The 8,386-nt window shown below is 33.9% G+C and overlaps 1 long non-coding RNA gene across 1 annotated transcript; it reads left to right on the forward strand.

The window, feature by feature from the left end:
* The first annotated feature begins 1,563 nt into the window (after window positions 1-1,563).
* On the forward strand, window positions 1,564-7,307 carry LOC141621434 (uncharacterized). Its single transcript, XR_012532326.1, has 3 exons — window positions 1,564-1,730; window positions 4,171-4,233; window positions 6,336-7,307. It is a non-coding gene; the product is annotated as an uncharacterized LOC141621434 (long non-coding RNA).
* The last annotated feature ends 1,079 nt before the right edge of the window (window positions 7,308-8,386 follow it).

Below are 8,386 nucleotides of genomic sequence, written 5' to 3' on the forward strand. Positions count from 1 at the left end.
ATGACGACCAAGGGGTAGACACGAGTATTTGAGCTATCACTTGATGATAAACTTACGAACTGTCATAAATCGTTCCGTGTACCAAACATGCGGCCCAATCATCACCGGGTGGCTTGCGGGAGGTGCAGAAATGAGGTATCTACAAAAGCTCATGAGTATACAACAACAACAACAACAACAACAACAACAACAACAACAACAACAACATCAGAGGCTTAATCCCAAAATGATTTGGGGTCGGCTGACATCAATCATCCTTTAGAACTGTCCCTGGGTAAACACACCTCAAAATGCGAATAGAAAAGGGAAAAATGAAAAAAAAAAAAAAAAAAAAAAAAAAAAAAAAAAAAAAAAGAGCGAAAAAGTAATACAAAGTCAAGGTAAACTTACAGGTTTTAAAATCGAATTCCGGATTTCTTTTATAAAAACTTAAAATTTAAATCGAAAGAAAAGATTAAAACGATTTTGAAAACCGAAATAGAATTAAGGATCCGGAATGCCTTAAAAGTAAACTAAGTAAAATATATAAGAAAGTGGTTGGTAAAAAAATGTAATAAAGGAGAGAAGAACAAATAAATTTTTTAAAAATTAAAAAAAACACTAAATATGTCAAAAAACATCAAATACTAAAAATCCACATGTATCATTTCCCTCCATTGTGCCCTCTCTGTCACCATACTCTCCTCAAGCCCCAAAAATCCCATATCGTGCTCTATCACTCTCAACCATGTCTGTCTCGGTCTCCCTCTACCTTTAGGGACCTTTTCTGTTCTCCAAGTCTCCAGCCTCCTAACTGGTGCGTCCATAGGTCTCCTTCTCACATGGTCAAATCATCTTAGTCGATTTTCCATCATCTTGTCCTCTATTGGCGCCACTTTTACCCTTTTCCTAATCACCTCATTCCTTAATGGATCTTTCTTTGTATGTCCGCACATCCACCTCAACATACGCATCTCCGCCACAGTCATCTTTTGAATGTATCAAATATATTTAAAACAAAGAAAATTTGTGATAAAATTACCCACAAAACTCAAAATATAAATCATTGAATAAGAAGGTCAATTTTCACATTGTTGTAAGCCTCATATTTTAAATTTCACTGGTTAAAATGTTCTTCGTACCAATAAATTGTAGGAGTATAAAGTTTAGTTTTGTAAGAAGATTAGAAGACCGGTATGAGAAATAAAAACATTTTTTTTTTTTGCAAGGTCTCACTTGTATATGGATTTTATTCATGGGCGAGAGGGCGAGACTGTCTTAAATTAAAACGACGCTAACAACCTACTGGTTTACAATGCATTTGAAGTGGGTAGGCATGCAAGTCACGTGCAACCAGGGGCGAATGTACCTGGTAGCAACAGGTAGCAGTTGCAACCCCATTGAAAAAAAGAATTTGAGAAACAAATAATTTGCAACCCTATTAGATGATATAATTATACTATAAATTATTAAAATGGGAAGTTATGCTCCATATAAATCGCTGTAATTCCTTAACAACCTCAACAATATTGGAAAAAATATTCTAATTTCCTATTAATAAGGCAACTTACTGTATTTATACTCAAGAAAACACAACCCATATTCTAATTCCTATTAAAAGGACACTCTGATTACTCCAGAATCTTCAGTTTTTTCCTCCCTGAATCCCGATCCGGCTGTCAGATCGATAGTCGCGGTTTCAGCTGAAAATCCGCCATTAAAGACGGTGGACAGAGCTTCTTTTGTTTGAGGTAATTATGAACTCTTTGTTCTAAAATTAAATTAATGTTGTGATTTGTGATTTTGAAGTAGTAATTATTGATAGATGATCGATAAATATAATAATTTCCAATAGGCAATAGATTGAATGCTTAGATAGATAACAAATTGAATCAATTCATAATAGATGTTTAATAGTATTATAGTAATTTGGGATTTTAAGGGTTGTGGACAGTTCAGATTTGGTGATTGTAAAATGAAGAGATGAATATTGAAGAAGCTATGAAGGAAGATTGGATAATGAGAGATATCAGATAGTTGAGAGAAAAAAAGAAACTTGCAGGACTCAACTACTCAAGTTTAGAAATTAAGAGTACAATTTACATAGGTAGATAGGATTTTAGGAGTAGTATTATTGGGGGCATGGCACATGGATCTAAAATCAATTAAAAAAAATAAGAAATGAATGGTGTAGGTATAGGCGTATAAGTTGTAGCACACTAGCAGCATTGTACATTGCAAATTGCAAAGGTAGACTAATCAACTTGGCATTAGAATTTAAGGACAAGGGACACGTATCATACTATCATAGGACTATAGTTATGGGTATTGATTTTTTGGTCTTGCTTTTAAAAAAAAGAAAATAACTAATGTTTAGACATATAAACATACTTTAGTAATTTGTTGACTTGAATAAAAAATAACGGATTTATGATTAAAACTTTCAGAATGAAGAGAACTAAAACACCACTTATTACGAGCTTTTTCCCGAAAAGACACCAGACTGATAATGCACAAAATCAGCGGAATTCAAGTCCTATAGACGAACCTGAAACTAAAATTGAAGAGCCCCGCGATAGTGAACCTGAAATAGCTACTACTTTAAATCATTCTGAAGATCCAATTTTAGATAGGTTGACCGATTTTGATGTTATTTCTCTTCCACAAGATCCTGGGTTGAGGAGAAAGTTAACGAACTTCCACATCAATGATCGTGATATTATAAGAAGAGAGTATGTTCGAAGAGGACCATGCTAACCTCGTGATCACAAATTTCCAAAGAGAAAGCGTAACTTTGTTGTTTCGTGGTTTGATAAGTTTAAGCCGTGATTGGAGTATAGTAAAGAAAAAGATGCGGCATTTTGTTTCGTTTGTTATTTATTCAAAAAGTGACTCCATATTGGGTGGTGAGACTTTTGTGAATAAGGGGTTCAGAACTTGGAGTAAAACTGATGCATTTAATAAGCATGTCAGTAATCATATGAGTGCTCATAATAATGCCATGAAGAATTTTGATGTTTTTAATAAACAAAAATCTTCCACTGCATGTTGCTTTGAAAATTATACCAAAGAAGCTAAAAGTGATTATCGTATTCAATTGGAAGCTTCAATAGATGCATTACAGTTTATTACTTTACAAGGGTTGGTGTAACACCCCGTTATTTACAGAGTTATTTACGAAAGGTTATTCCTTGTGTTTTGTACATGTTTGACTCTGAGTTGAAAATCTTATAAATTTATTAATTATTTATTTATATTAGGATGAGAAAACAAAACTATTTTAAGCTATCGTATGATAAATCGGCTTGACTTAGGTGGAAAGTACAAGATACTCTTTCCTACCTTGCACCTAAATCACAGCTACTTCTATCTTTCCCTTATACCCTTTCTTTTCCCTAATTTATACAACTCATCTCCCATCTTACGCTGCCTCCCTCTTTTCCCTTGTTTCCTTTTCAACTTGCAAATTGTGTTTCATTCAGCACTTCATCGGAGTTCCGGCCTCAATTTTCGATCGCCTCTTTTTCTCCCTCATATTCCTTGCATCATGTAAGTAGATTTTTAATAACTTGATTTCTCAAATTCTAATGTAGGAACAAAAATTGAAAGTGTGGTTTCATTGTCAATCAGGATGTTAAATTGTTGTTTGGATTAATTATTATGGGGCCTATTGATGTGAGCAATTGTATACTATATTGTTGATACCAAGCATATAAATTGTCCTGAGCATGTTTATTCGACAGTAGAATCGTATGTGAGCTAATTGGTCTGTGTACTTGAGAACCGAGAGAGATTTACGGATAGCTTTAGAATTTGGCTGCAAGTTGATGAATAAAATTATTATAGTGATGCTAAACATGATGTAAGCAATGAGTGAGTAGAAGTAAAGTTTGGTAAATTATATGGAGACGTTGATAAATTTCGCGTTTTATAAGCTTGTGTGCAACTGGTCTGTAAACAATTGACAAAATACTTCATGGAATTGGGTGTACGAGATTTGAGGTGTAGATAGATGAAGTTCAATATGAGAAAATAGTGTAGAGTATACATCGTGTATTGAGTGCTGTATGGGAACATGTTAAACAAAAAAAATGATGTGGGATGAGTTTACATGATAGTGAGTCGTATGGTAAATTGGAGTTACTTTTATGTTGAACAGTGTAGTAATTGAATAATTTGTATTACTTGTAGTTTGCGGATTTGAAGAGAAAGAATTTTTCTATTAAGCTTAGCTACGGTTAGCTGTCTTGAGAGGTAAGGACTTTTACCCTTTTCAAATCTAAGTAAAGAGCATGTTCGGTTTGACATTTAAACAGTTTTTGCATACTATTTGGTAACGATGAATTTCTGCTGGCATTTGTGAATTTTGATTATTGTTTTATGTGACCGTGAGTCACCCATTGGAATTATTTGGCTCAAGCCATCTTTGAAAAGTAGCAGGCTCTGGGAGTCCTGCTGGTCTAGAAGGTTTTAAGGTGCGTCAAAGACGTCCCTGGGATTACGTCCCGAAAACTGAACTCTTGACCCGAGTTCCATTTGGGTGGGGTTTGACCGGCCCCCACTCGCTAGGGGGTTAGACTTTCTCCTTTGCGGCCCTCATCCTCGATGTCCAAATGTGAGAGGTGCGCACTATTATAAGTCTGACCAAGCACAGGTGGTACCTCTAGACCGTGTCAAGGGTAGGACCTTGGCACACAGGTGGTGAAAGTTTTTGTTTTTGAATGTTTTGATAATTGTTATTCGAAATGTTGGTTTCAGAATATTATTTTATTCTTATTATTATTCTGGTTTTAAGTTTGATTAATTTATCTTTATAAACTTAACATTGTTTATTATTTCCCTAAAACTCAGCTTTGCTGACGTCCTTATGTTTTGGGTTGTTCCCCCACTGGAACCTGTACCTATTCATGTTTTCGGTACAGTTTATAGGTATAATTGAGATGCTTGAGATACTGCATGGGTGCATACTGAATCCGGGAATTTGTACGAGCGTGGAAGGATTTTGAACAAAGACTCCATCTTAATCTATTTATTATTTTATAATATCGTTGGATTTGAATTTTATTTATTGTTTTAGATTTTGTAAGACTTAAGTCTTCCGCTGCAACGTTTTAATTATTTGATAAAGTTTCAAGACATGCATTTTGTTTTTAAAGGATGACCCTATATTTACCTTGCATTTGGCATTTTCAGCTAAGTGTGGAGTGACAGCCGTGAATTTTTCATCTCTACTTTATCGTTTTGGTCGTGAAAATTTAGGGATGTTATAGTTGGTATCAGAGCTGAGGGTTTTTCCAAATAAGTTTTACAAAATTTGAAACAAGTTGATAGGAAAAAAAATGTTTTGAATACGTGATTTAAAAAAAAAAAGAGTGTTGGTTGGGATGGGTGCATTTCATACAATTGTCTGAATTACTGTTACGTCTAATTTTAGCCTATTGTTGCGCCATTAACCTCTGTTAGATAATAAATTCTTATATTGGCAATTTTCATGAAAATAGAGTTGGGGCCTTGTTAGCATGATAATCTGGTTATTACACAAAGTTGGATATGAGAAAGTAAACTCTGTGAAGAGGGGTGCTTTGAATATGTGAATACCCTGTACTTACAGATGGTTTTAGGAAGGATGATGAGATTTGAGTTTGGTAGTATATTTACCCGAGAACTTGTATATAAAGTTAAATTAAGCCTTAAAGCCATTATGAACTAAGTTGGACTTGAAAAAAAAAAAGTATAGAGAGTTTAAGTTGAGGTAACTTAGGAATTTAAGGAACCCTTGTACTACTATTTGGAACTTATGATCCGTTGTCGAGCTTTTTGTTATAATGTTATACTATTACACGCTATGAGATTTACTAATACGTAAATTTAATCAAGTAATGTTTGTATATATATATAGATACTTATGCCTCCTCAAAGAGATAACAACTGTGACAATGGCATTGTTGCTATTTTTGAAGCAGTAAGGAGAAACTCGACATTTACTAGAAATAGGCACTAAAGTGAGCTTGATAACTATGTTAGGGAGGATACGACGAAAAAAAAAAAAAAAAAAAAAAAGTCCTTGTAGTAGGTTGTTCGAATGAGTTTGAGAATAAATAGTCATCCTTTTATTTAAGGTAAGAAGGTCATTTTAGGGGCATACTGTCACCTGAGAATTTTGTATCTTATAATTTAGTGGTAATTGGACTCGATGGTATCATATTATCATAAAGTAATATGTGTATATGTGAAAGGTAAGATAAGATTAAGATGTTCATAGATGATTGACAAGGATATAATTATTAGAGGATTTTTCTATTTAAATAACTACCAGGATTGATATCAGTTTATATTGAAGTTATATTTGTTGACAGCTATGCAGAGTGATAATTATTTGGTGGAGCAAGGTTTTTGACTTGGAATGTTATAAGGCAACTTTGAGGACCAAGTATCATATTGGGACGACTAAAGCTTTAGATGAATATTTGATGCGAATCAGAAACTCGATATAAATGTTGTTTAGGGGATGACAACCTGTTGAGGAACAACGAAAAATTATTGAATTTGCGGGGTATATATACTTCTCAAGTATAAGTGCAAAAAAAAATATGGGAAACATTATTGGTGTAGTTAGCTTTATGGGAAAACGGTAAAGATTAAGTTGGATCAAAAATTTCATTTTATAATGGACAACATTGAATACAGGTTATAAAAGGTTGAAAGTAATGGGATGTTTAGTACGCTGCCTTGGTTGTCGGGTATGGTGTGGTACCGTTACAATAAAGGTTGAAAGTAATGGGATGTTTAGTACCGTGTTTGGGTTATCTTACTCTTAATTGCATTGGTCAAGGCTAGTTCGTCGTGCTATCTAAGTGCGTGGCTGGTTTTGGGTGAGCATTGATTGTTGAGTATGAAATGAGTAACTTGCTAAGGTAAATAGGTAATAGATGTTGGTAGTATTATGGTCGTATAAACTTACAGGAGGTGTCCAAATTGAATTGTTTATGGTAAAAAGGAGATTCTGGAAGTTATAAATTAGTGATGTCTTAGCTAATTAGTATGCACATGCTTTTGATTTAGTGTATAACATGAGCCTTGCATTATATGTTGGTCTAATGGAAACTAAATGAGGAAGTTCTACTTCCTTATTAAGAATTATTTCGAATAGGTAGAATATATTGAACTTGGTAATGTAATTTTTTTTTCATATCCTTTACTCACCATATGACGCTTTTACGACAAACGGCCTAGTTACTATGATCATGTTGGATAAAAAAATTATCCGAGAACTGCATCATACTCGTTTGGTAGATGTTTTTAAATTGTTAATTACAGAGATTTGTAAATAGTTCTTAGATGTTTGTTGATATAGAATTTCCACAATTGTGTGCCCACTCTCCACAATTTGTATCCATGTATAAAGTAACACACTTCTACTGATTCTAATAATTTTATTACTGCTCGAGGTTGTTTGATTACATGCTATGTTATCATATTTGTGCTTTAGTTAATCATGGTAAATTGGTGAAGGAGGTTATCTCATATTTTATAAATTATTATTTTTTTATGCTATTAAAGTATTGTTGTGAGGTAGGTCTTTGGTTAATTAAGAGGTTATTAGAGTGGCTTAATAAAGTCTTATGTTTTGGCTATGCCGATGGAATTTGTGGATGTCTGGCACAAATATGGATTTGGAGGTAGTGGTGGCCTATTTAATTATAAGCAAGAAGCTTTTGTTACATAACTGTTAGGATTCATTAATCTCATTAGTGAACATATTCATATATGAATTAATTTATTTGGTCATAAAATAAATACAAGATCTTATGCATGCAAACATAAAACAAGGTAGAGAAGAAACCGTCACTTCTTACATTTGTGTTTCGGATTTTTGGGCACCAACAAGGTCTCCTTCTTGTTAGTTCTTGAGCTTTCCAACAATGGATGAACAAGGTTCAAATTATAACCTCTCCCAAAAGCTTATACCCAAGGAATACCCTTAATAACCAATATTATTATGAACTAGTAATAATATTAATCTTACTTAAATTTAGACACAAAAATATTAATTTTGTTCTCTCTTATTTCGGTCAAGAGAGAAGAGTTTTGTGAGGTTTTATTTCTCTAAAAATTTCACAAGTTGTAGAGAGAATGTAATAATTTTCTAACACTAGAAAATATTAGGTAAGGTAGTGAATAATTATATAGGAAAAACCATTGGCATTTTCCTAGTGGAAAAACCGGTTGGGGGTGGGTTATTAGGGAGCCACTGCATGCAAAAGATGCTCTTCACAAACAGTAGGTCTCCCTTGCGACGGGTCGGATATTGTGACGGGTATTATGTGAGTGGAAATGGGTAGAGGGGACAAGGTGGGCACCCACCCCATGTGCTTTGTCTCTCACCCTTATGGGTTTTTTGTGAGAC

This window comes from Silene latifolia, chromosome X (genome assembly GCF_048544455.1).
Source record: "Silene latifolia isolate original U9 population chromosome X, ASM4854445v1, whole genome shotgun sequence".
NCBI lineage: Eukaryota > Viridiplantae > Streptophyta > Magnoliopsida > Caryophyllales > Caryophyllaceae > Silene > Silene latifolia.